The following is an 18,429-nucleotide window of genomic DNA, read 5'->3' on the forward strand; positions in this document are numbered from 1 at the left end:
ACCTCCTAGAGAAATGGAAATAAAAACAAAAATAAACAAATGGGACCTAATGAAACTTAAAAGCTTTTGCACAGCAAAGGAAACCATAAAGAAGACAAAAAGAAAACTCTCAGAATGGGAGAAAATATTTGCTAATGAAGCAATGGACAAAGGATTAATCTCCAACATATACAGGCAGCTCATGCAGCTCAATGTCAAAAAAACAAACAACCCAATCCAAAAATGGGCAGAAGATATACATAGACATTTCTCCAAAGAAGACATACAGATTGCCAACAAACACATGAAAGGATGCTCAACATCACTAATCATTAGAGAAAACTACAATGAAGTATCACCTCACACCAGTCAGAATGGCCATCATCAAAAAATCTAGAAACAGTAAATGCTGGAGAGGGTGTGGAGAAAAGGGAACCCTCTTGCACTGTTGGTGGGGATGTAAATTGATACAGCCACTATGGAGAATGGTATGGAGGTTCCTTAAAAAAACAGAAATAGAACTACCATATGACCCAGCAATCCCACTACTGGGCATACACTCTGAGAAAACCACAATTCAAAAAGAGCCAGGTACCACAATGTTCATTGCCCCTCTATTTACAATAGCCAGGACATGGAAGCAACCTAAGTGTCCATTGAGAGATGAACAGATAAAGAAGATGTGGTACATATATACAACAGAATATTACTCAGCCATAAAAGGAAACGAAATTGAGTTATTTGTAGTGAGGTGGATGGACCTAGAGTCTGTCATACAGAGTGAAGTGAGTCAGAAAAAGAAAAACAAATACCATATGCTAACACATGTATATGGAATCTAAAACAAATCAGGATTCTATTGCACCCTAGGGGCAGGACAGGAATAAAGACGCAGACGTAGAGAATGGACTTGAGGACATGGGGAGGGGGAAGTGTAAGCTGGGACGAAGTGAGAGAGTAGCACTGACATATATACACTACCAAATGTAAAATAGATAGCTAGTGGGAAGCAGCTGCATGGCACAGGGAGATCAGCTCACTGCTTTGTGACCACCTAGAGGGGTGGGATAGGGAGGGTGGGAGGGAAATGCAAGAGGGTGGTGATATGGGGATATATGTATACATATAGCTGATTCACTTTGTTATACAGCAGAAACTAACACACCATTGTAAAGCTCCAATTGTAAATACTCCAATAAAGATGTTAAAAAAAAATGAAGTAAAAATGTGCTGCCACTTCCCTTTATGTCTCTTCTCAATTTTAACAAGAAATCTCAGCACACTTTTGGGGTCAAAAGTTCGTCCATCAGTCTGAGACTACGTGCAGGGTAAATTCTGATCTCCGTTTGACCAGGGTAATTGAAGTTGTTCATTCCTGTAGCAAATACTGGCGCTCTGGTCTTGCCCACATGGTCCGATTTCTCTGAGATTCACAGAAACTTAGAGCATCCCAAGCCAATGATTCTCAAACTTAGGTGTACATTAGACTCACCTGAGGAACTTTAAAAAATTGGTGATGGCCAGACAGCACCCCAGGCCAATTACATCAGAATCTTTGGCATCGGTATTTTACAAACATTCCCGGGGAGATTCCAACAGGCAGCCAAGTTTGAGAACCAGTAGCTGAAACTCCCTTCAGTGAGTCCATCCCCTCTCAGACAACCCCTCTCCAAGTACACACAGTGGTTGGCACCCTGTGCCCGATTGTCCCCAGGGGAGGGCCTCAGGGTATCCTGAGGTGAGCCTTCTGGTGTAATCACTGGAATGATCCACACCACAAGCCATGGTTTAGAAAGGTGTGTGCCTCCCAGTACCTCCCCCCATTATTCATTCTGTCTTGCATCTCACAGACTGAGTCTGCTTTCCGTTTGTTTGACAAATGTCTAGAATGTTTCTCATGCACCCCCCAGCCAGCTCCTACCCTTACCACCTAGCCTTCTTTTCCCAAGCTCCTCATCTTATTCTCTTCACTCTTCCTCACAAAAAATGCCTTCCAGCCCCTTCGCTCTGCTAACCAGTGTCTGGACACACACAAGCTTATCCTTTTTGGGAATTCTCTATCATTGCCTGTAGTTGTGAATATGAATATGTTTGTGCCTTGAAGGGGGTGCACATGGGGTCTTGTGGGAACTGAAGACCCCGAGAGCTACTGCTCAAAGGTAGCTTCTTTCTTCCTGTCATCTCAAGGGTCCCTATACTCCCTGCCTACCAAGATTGTCAACCTGAAGAGGAGCCAGGGAGGTACCCCTGTGGATAATAAATTTGCAATCTCCCACAGACCCTATCAGTTACCAGAGAAAGTCCCAGCAACCTGGGGAGCTATGGTGGTTGGCTTCCTGAAGGTACAATGATTAACCTTTTTATTTGAAGTAATTTCAGACTTACAGAGAAGTTATGACAGTATAAGGGATTCCCTACATACTTCACCCAAATTCCCCAGATGTTAACATTTTACTACATTTGTTTAATTAGTCTCTCTCTCTCCATGCACACACACATGCACTTTTAATAAGTGAAATTTGTAGACATCATTGCCTCTTTACTGTTATGTAACCTTATTCAGATTTCACCAATTATCCCAATAGTGTTCTTCATAGGAAAATAATACATATAGTTATGGGTGATGCAATTTGATGGGCTCTGCAGTGGCTTTGAGAACCAGAACTACCCTACCTGCTTCCCCGCTCCCCATCCCCAGCCTGTCCTTCATCAGATGGAACCGCTCAGCACCCTGTGTGCTGTAGTTAAAACTTGGTAGCCAGTACAGCAGCGCAGTGCTGTCCCACACCAAGCAGAGGGCAGCAGTGGGTCACGAGGTGCAAAGCTTTGAAGTGAGACATATCTGGGTGGAATCCTGGCCCAGCTGTCACTGACTTTGTGACCTTGAACGAAACACTCAACCACTCAGCCTTCTCCTCTATAAAATGGAGGTAATTGAGAAAATATGCAAAGTACTTATCCAGCACCAAGCACCTACTAATCACTCATCAGAAACTTATTTGTAATATTGCCACCTTGGCCTGAGAAGTGAATTTCTGGGGGATTCAGGGGAAGGAACTGGCACCAACACTCCAGTGAAGGCAGGGGCACAGGGAAGGGAGCACCCTTGGGAAGGAAGGGGAGGGAATCTGAGTCTACTGACCTCGGGTACCCCAAGGCCAGTTGGAATGAAAATTCACCCTGGAATGCTGGCTGAACATTTCGTGGCATTGTCCAGACTCACAACCTGTTCTGGAATCCCCCTCCACAGCCATCCTTACCAAACCCATGAAGGAGAAGTGGTTTGTCTTCTTTGCTGCTTTGGTTGGGAGAGCAACTGAGATCAGCTCCTGATTCTTATCATTTACTGGTTGTGTGACCTGGTGGCTTTGGGCAAGTTACTTAACCTTTCTGTGCTTCAGTTTCCTCATCTGTGAAGTGGGGATAATAATAGTGCCCACCCCATGGTATTGTGAGGATAAAATGAGTTAGCACTTGTAAATAGCTTAGATTAGCTTCTGGCACATAGTAAATTTTCATAAATATTATCTGTTATTTCAGTGATCCCTCCCTCTTTTCTTCCTGATCCGTGTGCTTGGCCCTTTCATATCACCCCGGAGATGGTCCCATTGTGGGTGGGGGAGTTACTCTTGGGTCTGGACCTCCCTGCTGCTCACACTGAACTCTCCATAGCCACCAGTCAACCTTGTGGACTTTTCACCCAACCAACGGCTCTCTACCTCCATTATCTATTGCTGCAAACATACCAGAGAGCAAGGGTGCTATTAAAAAACAACAGGGCTGGGAGTTCCCTTGTGGCCTAGCGGTTAGGATTCTGGGGTTTTGCTGCCATGGCCTAGGTTCAGTCCCTGGTCAGGGAACTGAGATCCCTGCAAGCCGCATGGCATGGCCAAAACAATCAAAAAACAAGAAACAAAACAAACAAAAAAAACCCACAACAGGGTCATATCAAAATGCCTCAGAGCTAGCAAGAAGATGCTCCCAAAGATGGGACATTCTGAACATCAGTGAGGATAACTGCAGTGTATTGAAACATATCAATTACATTTTAAATACATGAATTCATAACAATACTTTAAAAATGCAGTTGATCACCACTGGAGGATGCTAGTAAGCCAAATCTATTTCTAAGACTAGTAAACAAAGAGGAAGAATCAAGCATTTATCCTGCCTTTTAAAAATAAAGTATACCATTGGTATCAAGCACCTGCTGCATAAAGATGAAGCAACTAGCAACATAGGTAGTAATTTTTAAATTGGTAAATAAAGTGAAAGAATTAAAAACTGGGAAACAGACTTACACATATATGGTCACTTTATTTGTGACAAAGGTAGTACAGTGGAAAATGGGTGGTTTTTAAATAAATAGGCTGCATCAATTGGACATCCATGTGAAAAAATTACCTCACATTATACTAAAAACATCAGTTCCAGATGGATTGTAGGTCTAAATGAGAAAGGTAAAACAATAAAGCTTTTGAAGAAAACACAGGAGACCACCTCATGACTTTGAGTAGGAAAATGTTTCTTGAACAGAATACAAAAGAGCTAACTATAGAAGAAAAAAAAAGGAAAATTAGACTAAAAGACTATTGTGTTAAGTATATTGAGGGGTGCAATGACAGCAAGACCTGGTTCTAGTCCTAGGGAGGTTTATGATTAAGCCCATCTATGGTTTTATTATTCTTTCTTCATTGTCTTTCTTTGTCTTTCTCTCTTTCTTTCTTTCTTTCTTTCTTTCTTTCTTTCTTTCTTTCTTTCTTTTTTTCTTTCTTCCTTCCTTCCTTCCTTCCTTCCTTCCTTCTTTCTTTCTTTCTTTCTTTCTTTCTTTCTTTCTTTCTTTCTTTCTTTCTTTCTTTCTTTCTTTCTTTCTCTCTCTTTCTTTCTTTCTTTCTTTCTTTCTTTCTTTCTTTCTTTCTTTCTTTCTTTCTTTCTTTCTTTCTTTCTCTCTCTTTCTTTCTCTCTCTTTCTCTCTCTCTCTTTTTCTCTCTCTCTCTCTTTCTTTCCTGTCTGTCAGGCTCTTCCTGGGTGGTGGGCCAACTCCCTCATTTGCCCTGCTGTTATCTTGCTGAGTGTCCCCAGAAAGCCTGTCTCCTCATTGAGTAACTGATATTTCTCCTTTGCCTTGCCCGTATCACCTTGATTAGGAGAGGTGGTGTGGTGGTTGCAGAATAGGAATGGGGTGGGAGAGGAAAACAGGTCTCCTCTGCATCACTGACAGCTGGTTTCTGTTATCAAACTATTAAGATTGTGAAATTGGCAATTGGTGATGATTAAGATTCTGATGAGACACTGTGGGGGGAGGTGTGGTAGCCCCTGAGAACATAACCAGAAGGCATTTAGGGAAATGGAAAAGTTGCTGTACAGAGGGCTCAGAGATAGTTCCTTCTCTTTTTTCCCCCTCCTCTCCCTTCCCTTTCCTTATCCTGTGGGCTTTGGGCCTCAAGTACTTAAAGGAGTCAGAAAAAACTCAGTTGCTTGGAATTATCCTTTTATTTATTCACCAAAAACATATGCAAGGGCAAGTAAATCATTCCCTACCCTTGGTAGTATGAAAACAAATCTTTAATAAGCATGACGTGTATTGATGAATGTGCCTAATCTACTCAACATTGCTATTACACTTCATGGTTTTTTATTTTTTAAATTGGAGTGAATCAGCTATACGTATACATATATCCCCTCTTTTTTGATTTCCTTCTCATTTAGGTCACCACAGAGCATTGAGTAGATTTCCCTGTGCTACACAGTAGGTTCTCATTAGTTATCTATTTTATGCATAGTATCAGTAGTGTATATAACGTCAATCCCATGAGAGATAGACATTTAAAATGGACCATTACAACACTGTGGGGAGGATTATTAGTAGCATAACATCAATGACATTTATGAAAGTTTTCCATGGACCAAGTATTGTGGCTGACCCTTTATTTGCACCATTTCATTTAATCCTTATGATCCCTATGAGCTAAGTAATAGTCTACCTATTTCATAGATTATGAAGTTGAGGTTCATAAAGTTTTAGTAACTTGGTCAAGTGTATTGTCAAGAATCTCAATACAATCCTCTTTACAGGTCCTGGCCCCTTAATCAGATGCTGCTTGGCAATTACTCTTTCTTTGTTATCAAACTGTCTCCCAAATTACTTGAAGACTGAGGTCTTAATGAAAAATCTGGCTAATGGAACTTGACTATAAGGTGGCAGAGTGCTGATGCCATGTTTGAAAGTCAGAGTATGCTTCATTTTTTAGCTATAGATTTAAAAAGGATTGGTGGTGGCTACCTATGCCTCAGGGAAGCACCCCTTTGGTGCCCAGCCACTCCAAGAAGGGTTTAGGGCTATAACTGGCTGGCCCCAAATAGAGAAAACATAATGGTTATCTTTCTGCAGTGGCCCAAGGCACAGTGTACAAACCTGTCCAAGCCACAGCTGTTGCACTTGCTGAGACACACCAGGTTGAAGTTCTGTCTTCCCATGATAAATGATGGAAGTGAAACTGTGCAATTCAGACTGGGACTAGAATCTGGCCAAAACCAGATTGGGACTTGAACCCACAGTCTTTTAATTGAGATCACATACCTGGTCTCAGGACTTAATGAAGCTCTGGTTCATGATGTCTCATCACAGAAAGAATTTAGTGAGAGACAAAGTTATAGGTGAGAAGTGGATTTATTTATAGAGAAACACACTCTACCCACAGAGTGTGGGCCATTTCAGAAGGTGAGAGGCCTTGGTAGAAACACACTCCATAGGCAGAGTGCGGGCCATCTCAGAAGGTGAGAGGTTGTGAAATATGGCTTGGTTAGTTTTTATGGGCTGGGTAATTTCATAGGCTAATGAGTGGGAGGATTATTCCAAATATTTTGAGGGAAAGGGTGGGGATTTCCAGGAATTGGACCACTGCCCACTTTTTGGCCTTATATAGTTAGCTCTGAACTGTCATGGCACTGGTAGGTGTGTCATTCAGCTAATGTATTACAATGAGCATATAATGAGGCTCAAGGTCTACTGGAAGTTGAATATTCCTCCATCTTGGGCCTAGTTGGTTCTAACCAGTTTTTGTCATGTCCTATGGCTACGTCATTCTTTTAAAGGTTGTGCCCTGCCCCTTTCCCTCCTGTTTCAAAAGGACCCAGTTTCTTCGGGTATGTTCAGGATGTCAGAACAACTCTGCCTCCTTTCTCAGTGTTCAGCATGTGCTGTGTCCTGCCTGGAGTGGGGGAAAAATAGAAACTCTTTTCTTTTTTTACTTTCTCCTTCATTCCCATTAGTTCTCAGGAGGTTGTGAGCATTAACCCTGCTCCAGCTGAACCTTTCATCTTAGGTTGAGTTTCCCCTAGGTTCTAGGGGGATTTGAGTGCCTGCAATTTATTTGGGAGGTGGTTTTTGAAAACTAGAAGGGGATGAGGAAATTTGCGACAGAGAAGGAAAGAAACCCAATGCATGGTGTGCTGAAGAGTCAGTACCTCTGACAAGTTAAGAAGTATATTGTAAGCCCTAGAGCGACAGCTAAGAAAATAACTCAAAATATAGTGAACAAAATCAATAAAGGAATTATGATGTTACATTAGAAAATATTTACATAGTATAAAAGAAAGCAGGAAAGGAGGAACAGAGGACAAAAAAGATATGAGACACAGAAAATGAAAAGTAAAATGGCAAATGTAAATCTACCTATATCAATAATATTAAATATGGATAGAATAGCAAATGGAGTGAAAAAGGCAGTGATTGTCAGACTGGATAAAAAAAAAAAAACCATGATCCTACTATATGCTGTCTATAGGAGACAAACTTTAGATTCAAAGATACAAATAGGTTAAAAATAAAAGGAGGGGAAAGATATATCATGCAAACAGCAATCCTAAGAAAGTTGGAGTGGTGATACTAATACCACTCAAAATAGACTTTAAAGTAAAAAATGTTAGATAAAGGGGACCATTTTATAATGATAAAAGAGTCAATGCATCAGGAAGTTATAACAGTTATAATATATATTCACCTAACAACAGAGCCCAAAAATACATGAAGCAAAACCTTCAGAATTGAAGGGAGAAATAGACAATTGAACAATAATAGTTGGAGACTTTAATACTTCACTTTCAATAATGGATATAACAACTAGGCAGAAGATCAGCAAAGAAATAGAAGACTTCGGCAACATTATAAACCAACTAGACCTAACAGACATCTGTAATCTACCCAGAAATAGTAGAATACACACTCTTTTCAAGCACACATGGAACATGCTCCAGGATAGACCATATACTAGGGATAAAACAAGCCTCAATAAAAGTAAAACAATTGAAATCATATAAAGTATGTTCTCCAATTGTAGCTGAAATTTGGCCTCTGTACACCAGTATTGAACTGAATCTTGGAGATAGTTTTGGGTGAAGTAGAAAAGAATAGCTTTATTGCTTTGCCAGGCAAAGTGGGCCACAGTGGGCTAATGCCCTCAAAACTGTGTGTCCTGACCTGGAGGGGGTAGTGATGAGTTTTATACTAATGGTTCAAAGAGGAGGGCATGATCAGCTCATGGACATTCTTCTGATTGGTTGATGGTGAGGTAATTAGGAGTCAGCAACATCAACCATCTGGTTCTAACAGGTCTGGGGTCTACGTGCTTGCAGGCAGCATACAGTTAACTTCTTCCACCTGGTAGGGGTTTCAGTATCTTCGAAAGAGCTCAAAGATATTGTTATGTATATCCCTTGAGGGGGAACCAGGACCCTGCCCCAAGGCTGCACTATTGTTTCTTGACTGCTCCTCTGTTGTCTTCACATCCCCTCCCTTCCCTAATTAGCAAATGTTTGAACCTGCCCCTTGGAACTCAGGGAAGGTCACAGAGGCTGAACGAAGCCTATTTTCTGCAAACAAGAAATGGGGGACACAGAAAAGCTTTTGTGCCCAGGAGCCCCATAGGTTCCTGCTCAGTTTCACAACTATAGTATAGCAGAAGGAAATTTGGGAAGTTCTCAAATATGTGGAAATTAAACAACCACTTCTAAATAACCAGTGTGTTATTTAGAGAAGAAATCACAAAGGAAATTAGAAAATACTTTTAGATGAATGAAAATGAAAACATAACATACCAAAATGTATGGAGGGAAGCTAAAGCAGTGCTTGGAGGAAAATTTATAGCTGTAAATGCCTACATTAAAATAGAATTCCACCTTAAGATACTAGAAAAAGAAGAGCAAACTAAAACTAAAACAAATAGAAGGAAGGAAATAACAAAGATTAGAGAGGTAATTAATGAAATAGAGAATAGGAGAACAATGGAGAAAATCAACAAACCCAAATCAACAAAATTGACAAAACTTTAGCTAGACTGACCAAGAAAAAGAAGACCCAAATTACTAAAATCAGGAATGAAGAGGGGGCATCACTACCAATTTATAGAATAAAAAGGACTATAAGAGAAAATTATAAAAAATTGTATGCTAGCAAATTAAATAAATGAAATAGACAAATTCCTAGAAAGACACAAACTACCAAAACTGACTCCTGGAGCAGACATGGCCAGGTAAGAGGTTAATACAGTAATCTAGGTGGGGGTGCTGATGGCGACTTGGACTTGGGTGGTGGGGTTGGAAAGTGAGAGGCATGGGGCCCTTGGGATATATTTTAGAGGTAGGACTAGTGGGGCTTGCTGGTGAGTTGGATGCACAGTGGTGGGGGAAAGAGGAATCAGGAATGAGTCTTAGATGTGAGCCTTGCCCACCGATAGGTGGACAGGGTATCCTTGTTTCTTTGTAAGAATCTCATTACTTAGTATAGGACAGAGGTTGTTATGGAGATGAAGAGAGATTTGAGGGAGTGGGAATATAACCCGGTAAAGATGGCGGAGGGTTTTCAGAGGGGAGACATCTGAAACACCTCTCACTTTCCCTCTACCCATTTTGGAAATCAGAACTCCTCTTATTCACCTGGGAGGTGATTACACTGGCCAGGGCTGATTGCTTTGCAGGGTTTGTTTGTGTTATCTTTGTTTTGACAGTGTCTCTTTCTCTGGCATTTGGTGGGCGTCAGCATTATTAGGTTTGCAGAAATAATAGTACTTCTTATTCTGCCAACTGAGTGGGCTTGATTTGAATGTCATTAGCATATGTTAAATTCCTCTGTGAAAATTATCAGTACTTCCTGTCTGCACTGGAGTCTGAAGAACTAGACTTGAAGACTTAAAGGAAGAATCAACTTAACTAATCCATTAAGCTGCTGCTTTAGGTTGGGCTTCTCCAGAAGCAGACACTGAGACAAGGACAAACCTGCATTGGCTCAGTGAGGTGAGACAGAAAAGTGTGTATTAATGAGCAGGTTGCTGCTGGGGGCTACTGGGGTTTAATCCCCCTGCAGAAACTTGGGAGACTATGGAGAGCACATTCCTTAGAGTTGTCACTACTAAGAGGTGAGGAAGTTCCTCCAACCTGCTTTGTTACTGGCTGAGGAGAGCCTCTGGGGGCATCAAATCTTCCAGCACATCCTACCAGCTGTACCAGTGGGCTGAGAACATTCCTGCAGCCAGAGGTAGCTCTCAGGCAGAGTCACAAGTGCTTGCTCTAGGAGGCCATTGTATGCACAGGAATGGCGAGGGCCAGGGAGAGATGGGTGGGGCACTGACATCACCTGCTACAATAGTTTTTAGGGAAGATGTGGGTTGCTGGACCCAAGGCATGGGAGGGCATGCAGATGATTTTTCCATGTGTGACACGAAAGATGCCATTGTCACCTGTGGCGGTTTCATGGTTTGAGATTCTCACAACAGTTTATAAACAGTAGCAAAATAATTTCCATGATAGTTCCATCTCTAAAATAGGCCAATAATTCCTGATATCAATATTTCATCCAACTATTCTGTCTTTTTAAATGGTCAGCTTGTACCCAGCCCATGCAAGACCTGCAGAAGGTATGGGCTGGGGGTGGCAGGTATTTTCCAGGAATTCAATGCATAAGGTATCAGGATAATTGGCTGGCTTTAATTTATTGATACTGTTACTGAACCAGTTTGTTTTGCCTGATGCACAGCTAGGCAAATCCTTAGATGCCGAGTTTTGCAGCAGAGCAATGCAGCCAAGCCAGGAGAAGTCTCAGGTTCACCTCTCTGATAGTGAGAGGGTTGGGGCATTTATGGGACAAGCAATATGGTCTTAGGGTGGGAAAGTGTGGTTGAAGGTAGGGAAAAGGTGAGGTAATCTGTGTTCTACACAAGCTTATCTGAGTTACACGTTTCTTCGTGGGATGCGTATTCAAAAATTGAGGCACTTAGCATGATCTGAGGGTGGAGATTTTGGCCTTCTGACACCTGTGCAGGGCCAGTTTCAGGGTCAGTGGTCCCAACCAGTTTTAGCTGGCTTGAACTGAACAGGGACTGATTCCAAGTTCCTGGAAAACAACTTAAACCCTTTGTTACTATAGTGGCCCATACATCAAAGGTGTTATCTATAGGAGTGGTTAAGGGGTCTTGTGATATATTACTTAAACTACGTGAAGCTTGGAGGGTATGCAGTTAAAGGAAACAACAAAACAACACAACACAAAAAACTAAAGTGAGCTTAATCAGTAAAGGCAGGTTACAAGCAGGGTTTTTTTTGTTTTTCTTTTTAAACAAGCTGTTCCCTTATCTGCTATTCTGTAAGACAAGTTCAAGGATTTCTGTTAGTCACCAGCTTCTGTTAATCCTATGGGGCACGGTTTCAATATCTGGCTCATTTGGGCTCAGCTTGCTGGGTATGGGGGCAGATTGCAAATTACTGTGAAATTAAAAATGTTATCAGTAAACAAAGGATGTTGCAGCCATCAGGTCACTGCAGTCATCCTGGACGGTGAGCCCTGAGGGAGCTCAGTATGGAGACAAACAGACTGCCCACTGCCAAGACCTCAGCTACTACAGTTATCCCCAGCTGTGCACCCTGAGGGAATTCAGGATGGAGAAAAGCAGGATACTGGCCCCAGATAGTCAAGCTGCCTATCAAAGGGATGATTGCAGTGAGCCCAGACTCTTGTAGCTTCCCATATATAGAAAAGTGCTAAATTCCTTAGCTTGAGATGTCTGGTTTTCTTTAATTAACAGTAATCTTTTGATGTTCCGACTACCTGGTTTTTGTTGCAAAAACGCCTATATATCCTGGCTCCTCCTTTACCTCTTTGGAGCAGTCCCTCAGAGCTATCTGAGAGGCTGTGACCTGGGCTTAAGTCCTCAGTTTTGTCTGCCAAATAAAACTTAATTCTCAACTTTTAGGTTGTGTGTGTGTATGTGTGTGTGTGTGTTTTCAGTCGACATCACATCGACTGTGCAGGGTGATGGGGTCCAATACACAGAACAACTACATTCACCTAGTCCTACATCCAGCAAGGAGTTGTATCCAATCTGTTTACATCTGGACACAAGGAGTCTACATCCAGTCTGAAGGATGTATCTTTTTTTAATTTACACAAAGTTGCCATATGAGTTAAGGGAAATACCAAATTGGAAAAGTGAGTTTAGAAAACAATGATTTATAGCCATGGTATGTCTTTAGGGCAATGGTTGCTTATAATAAAGGCACTGCATTGGAGTTCGGTGTGGACATGAAGATGAATCATAATTAGTTCTGGGAGCTGCCATATTTCTTCCCACATCAGTCCAAATACACACTGACCCTTTTGAGGATACTTAACTGTTAACTTGAGAAGGACTAAGTGGAAAGTCATGTCAGCTGTCTTTAAGAATACCTTCTACTTCAAAACAATAGTAATAGCAAGTACCAATTAACCAGCCACCCCATTCTACAAATAAGAGCAGAAGCATCTGAAGGTATGTGGAAGTTAATAAGACCATGCTGACTTCAGAGCCCCCTGAAATTCAATATCCTGTGACAAGAGTGATTTGGTGGCCTGAGATAATGTAATAGGAAAGTTGCAATCTGAACTCCAACTTTGGGCACCTTATAGGAATGGACCCTCCATGGAGAAAACAGCGAAAGGGCGTGAGGGTCTTTGCCATGAGAAAAGGAACTAGGAGGAAGGAATTGACACTACGTCTCCTCTCTCCAAGCCCCCACTTCACACAGGCCATGTCCATGGCTGGCTCTCTTATTGCCTTTTAAGCTTTTATGGTATGAATATCTAGAATATCACTTCTGGCACAAATGCACAGTTTACTTACACTTTCTCTTAAAAATGATGCACTTTTCATCTGATCTCTTCTTATCCCTTGCTATCACTTTGGAACATGCCACTCTCATTTCACATCTAGATTAGCCACCCTACTGTCTCCCTTCTCTGTCCCTATCTTCACTCTATTATCAACATTGCTGCCAGAGTGACCCAGCTCACTCAGATCCTGTCTCACTTCTGCCCAGAGCCCTACAGGGGCTCTCTTCTCACTCAGTAAATGCCAGAGTCCTCACAATGCCTGTGTGACCTGGCTCCATTTCCTTTTCACGTCCCCTTCATTCACTTTGTAACAACCACGCTGTCCCCTGGAATAGCATGCTATTCCAGGCACATCCCACCTCAGGGTCTGCATTTGCTCTTCCCTCTGCCTGGATTGCCCTTACCCCAGATGTCCACATGGCTCACTCCCTCACCTCCTTCAGGTCTTTATTCAAATGTCTTTTCTGGACTTCATCAGGCCTCCCACCCAACTGTGTGCACACCTACACCCATTTCTTCATTAAAAATTTTCTTCGTTCTTGTCACTATCCAACACACTACAAATTTTACTTATGTCTTTGTTTATTGTCCATCTCTCCCTCTGGAAGCTAAGGGTCCTGAGAGCAAGGATTTTGCCTGCTTTGCTCACTGTTGTGTCCTCATCACCTAGAGCAGTGCCTGGGTCATAGTAAGAGCCCTGCAAATACAGATTAAATGTGAAGAATGGGAACCTAGAAGGGCTCATTCTATGAATTTATCAGCAACCATCTCTCCTGGCCACTGAAATCACTTCCCTCATGGATTTCCAGGTGCGTGGAAGGTTAGATGTTTTGGCCTCACCTCCTAATCTCTTGCTGTATGTATAATCTGACCGTATGGACAAAAGATGTCATGAAATCCTCTGGGCTATGGTTTCCTGTAAAATAATCATTTTGAACTGGATGATCTGGGGCTCCTAAATCCTGAATTTAATCTCATAAATCTTAGTTGGTTTTTTTTTTCTATTTTTGTTTTTGTGTGACCAATCTTCAATGAGACTATATTATCAAGGCAATTAATGACTGGGTTCCTTTGGTGAGTCCCAGGCTCAGCTGCTTGCAGCAGACACCATCAGTGGCCAGCCCAAGTTGGCACTCACCATTCTAGGACATACTGACTGCATTCTACTGCAAGTTCTTGTGCCTTTATGCCTAAAGGTTTCCTTCCTTCTTTCCTTCCTTCCTCTCTTTTTTCATGGATTGGAAGAATTTATTTACTTATTAAGTATAGTTGATTTACAATGTAGTGTAATTTCTGCTGTACAGAAAAGTGATTCAGTTATACATATATACACATTCTTTTTAAAAAATATTCTTTTCCATTATGGTTTATTATAGGATACTGAATATAGTTTCCTGTGCTATACAGTAGGACCTTGTTATCCATTCTATATATAATAGTTTGCACCTGCTAACCCCCAACTCCAACTCCATTCTTCCCCCCCACCCCTTGGCAACCACAAGTCTGTTCTCTATGTCTGTGAGTCTGTTTCTGTTTTGTAGATAAGTTCATTTGTGTTATATTTTAGATTCCACATATAAGTGATATCATGTGGTATTCATTTTTCTTTCTGACTTAGTTCACTTAGTATGTTAATCTCTAGTTCCATCCATGTTGCTGCAAATGACATTATTTTGTTCCTTTTTATGGCTGAGTAGTATTTCATTGTGTGTATGTACCACATCTTGTTTATCCATTCATCTGTTGATGGACATCTTGGCAATTATGAATAGTGCTGCTGTGAACATAGGGGTGCATGTATCTTTTTGAATTATAGTTTTGTTTGGATATATGCCCAGAAGTGGGATTGCTGGATCATATGTATGCCTGAAGGATTTCTTTCCACATTGGTGGAGGCTGGAAGTTCTGGGGGGTAAGTGGGGGAGTGGCCTTCAGCTGATGATGTATAAGAGTTGGTGGATAAATAACCAAGCCCCTTTGCCCCTCTGGTGGGATAGCTCTGAGGTGTGTTCAGTGCTGTCTCCCAGCAAGATTGAGCCCCAGTTGCCCAGAGTGGCATCCTGCTCATTACCACTCTCTGCCATGCTTACATCACTCACCCTACTCCCCTTACCAGTGTTTCCTAGGATCACCTCCCTAATAATCTGTTTTCGATTTTTAAAATATTGAATTGTAATTGACATATTAATTTTAGGTGTACAACATAGTTATTTGCTATCTTTTACATTACAAAATTATCACCATGATAAATCTATTTACTATTTGCTTGCACTCAAATTCTTATCTCAGGGTCAGCTTCTGGAGGACCCACCTAAGGTACTGCTCTTTGACTTCTGCTCAGTCACCCATTATGCATGCCACCTCCAGGGAACTGAGTAGCTATGAATTTCCTCCATAGGCCCCCCTTTCTCTGGGATTGATTGCATCCTCCCACAGTCCCCAGGCCCCAGCAGTCAACTCTCAAATTATTATGCAGCATGATTTAGTTGTTCCTTATCCTCACCCCTCTCACCTAAATTATGCCCTCAGGGATATTTACCCTCTCTATGAACTCCACCTATCAAGACACTTGGCTAAACAAAACAATAGATCTCACCTTGCACATTTTGCTCACTTTTCTGAGTTTGAGCTGTTGCTCAAACTGCAAGCAGTTTAAAAATGTATTTTCCGGGGCTTCCCTGGTGGCGCAGTGGTTGAGACTCTGCCTGCCGATGCAGGGTACACGGGCTCGTGCCCTGGTCCGGGAAGATCCCACATGCCGCCGAGCGGCTGGGCCCGTGAGCCATGGCCGCTGAGCCTGTGCGTCCGGAGCCTGTGCTCCGCAACGGGAGAGGCCCCAACAGTGAGAGGCCCGCGTACCACGGAAAAAAAAAAAAAAAAAAATGTATTTTCCGGGAACCCTCCTGCACTGTTGGTGGGAACGTAAATTGATACAGCCACTATGGAGAACAGTATGGAGGTTCCTTAAAAAACTAAAAATAGAACTACCATATGACCCAGCAATCCCACTACTGGGTATACACCCTGAGAAAACCATAATTCAAAAATGTACATGTTCCACAATGTTCATTGCAGCACTATTTACAATAACCAGGACATGGAAGCTACCTAAATGTCTATCAACAGATGAATGGATAAAGAAGATGTGGCACATATATACAATGGGATATTACTCAGCCATAAAAAGGAACAAAATTGAGTTATTTGTAATGAGGTGGATGGACCTAGAGTCTGTCATACAGAGTGAAGTAAGTCAGAAAGAGAAAAACAAATACCGTATGCTAACGCACATATATGGAATCTAAGAAAACGATACTGATGAACCTAATGGCAGGGCAGGAATAAAGACAGATGTAGAGAACGGACTTGAGGACACAGCGGGGGATGGGGAAGCTGCGACGAAGTGAGAGAGTAGCATTGACGTATATACACTACCAAATGTAAAATGGATAGCTAATGGGAAGCTGCTGCATAGCACAGGGAGATCAGCTCGATGTTTTGTGACGACCTAGAGGGGTGGGATGGGGAAGGTGGAAGGGAGGCTCAAGAGGGAAGGGATACGGGGATATATGTATACTTACAGCTGATTCACTTTGTTGTACAACAGAAACTAACACAACATTGTAAAGCAATTATACTCCAATAAAGATATTTAAAAAAAGAGAAAAATACAAAACAGTAAAAAAAAAAAAAAAAAAGTATTTTCCTCATTACATCTGACACATGAGCAAAAGTGAGCTTCAGGTGTACTAAGAAGGCTTAAAGCCACAGCTGGAAAGTGCTGTTCATTCACAGAGCATCTGGGGTAAGACATACTGTCTGTTGGCCACATGAATGATGACAAGCCGAGACACAAATTGTACAAGAAACTAATATTCCTTCTTCCTGGAAGTTTTCTAAAAGAGAAAGGATGAGGGCTCTCAATCTTATTGTTTTAAAAATCGGCATATAGCCTCAAATTGCCAATCAGCCTCAAGCATATACTTGCACTTGTAATTTTGCTTGACTATCTAGCATACAAATGTTAGCCTCCATGTCCTAACTAGACTAGCAATCCCATGCAACTTCATGTTCCATGGAACCTTGAGATATTTAATCTTCCACAGTCACTCTGTGCTCCCCAAGCATTTCTAATTAACTCAAGGAATGTGGGCCCCTGTGTGGGCTCGAGGGAGAAGAAGGCATGCGGAGGGGGCACAAGCCACAGAGGTTTTTGCTCTCCCTCTCAGTCCTCATCTCCATCTGGCCACCCCAGACCAACTCTTTGCCTCAAAGATAAGGGAGAAAAATCCCCACACACAACCAACTGCAAGTCTGTCCACCTAAACATCCAACCCTGGGATCCAGCTACATGATCAAGGTGTGACAATATGATGGATTAAGAATGTTGACTTATGGGGGAAATATTCACAGTAGATTGAAGACTACAAAGCAGAAGGTACAGGTGGTCCTGATTTTTCATAAATTATATAGGCAGATATAAATTATAAATGCATTTGTAAATTATTCCATACACATAACACATGCTTGCAATATTCAATTTACATTGTGTAATATATTTATAAATCATATATTTGTGTATTTAAATATTGTATTTTAAATATTTTAATGTTAAATATTCATAATATTAAAATTTTATTTTTAATATACAATTTAAATATTTATATACAAAATTCAATCATATATTTGTATATTTGAATATTCTATTTTAATATTTAAATATTAAAACACAATATTATTGTGTATTTAAAATACAAATTTAAAATATTTAATATATTTATATAAAAATGGTAAATATTTGTTATTTAAATATATTTAAAATATATTTACAAATCATATATTTGTATATATGATTTATATATGTTTACATATACAAAAACATGGGGAAAGTAGACATGGACATATTCATAATGGGTACATTAGAAGAAGGTGATTTGGAGTTTTTGGAAAGATACTATTTGTGTGTTTTCAGTGTTTTACATATGCTTTTTGTAAGTAGAAAAATATATCAAGAAAAAGAATATTGTCTTTCCTCCTGTTTGCATGAGTTTTGACTTCAATAGTTTGAGAAAAACTACTACTTCTCCCAGCTGCCTCTCCTGCAACCTTAGATGAGTCTCTATCATTCATACTAACAGACTTCACCTAAGCTGGGGTGCTGATCAATGGATGGGGTGCTGTTAAAGGTCAGCAGATGTGAGATCTAGGTTCTTACCCTGAGCCTCTATCTCCATGAAGAAACAGCAGTGTGCTCTGTAAGTCCCACCAGAGCACATCACCACTGAGGTTGTGGTGGACCTTGCTCTTCACTT

This window comes from Physeter macrocephalus, chromosome 14 (genome assembly GCF_002837175.3).
Source record: "Physeter macrocephalus isolate SW-GA chromosome 14, ASM283717v5, whole genome shotgun sequence".
NCBI classification, from domain to species: domain Eukaryota; kingdom Metazoa; phylum Chordata; class Mammalia; order Artiodactyla; family Physeteridae; genus Physeter; species Physeter macrocephalus.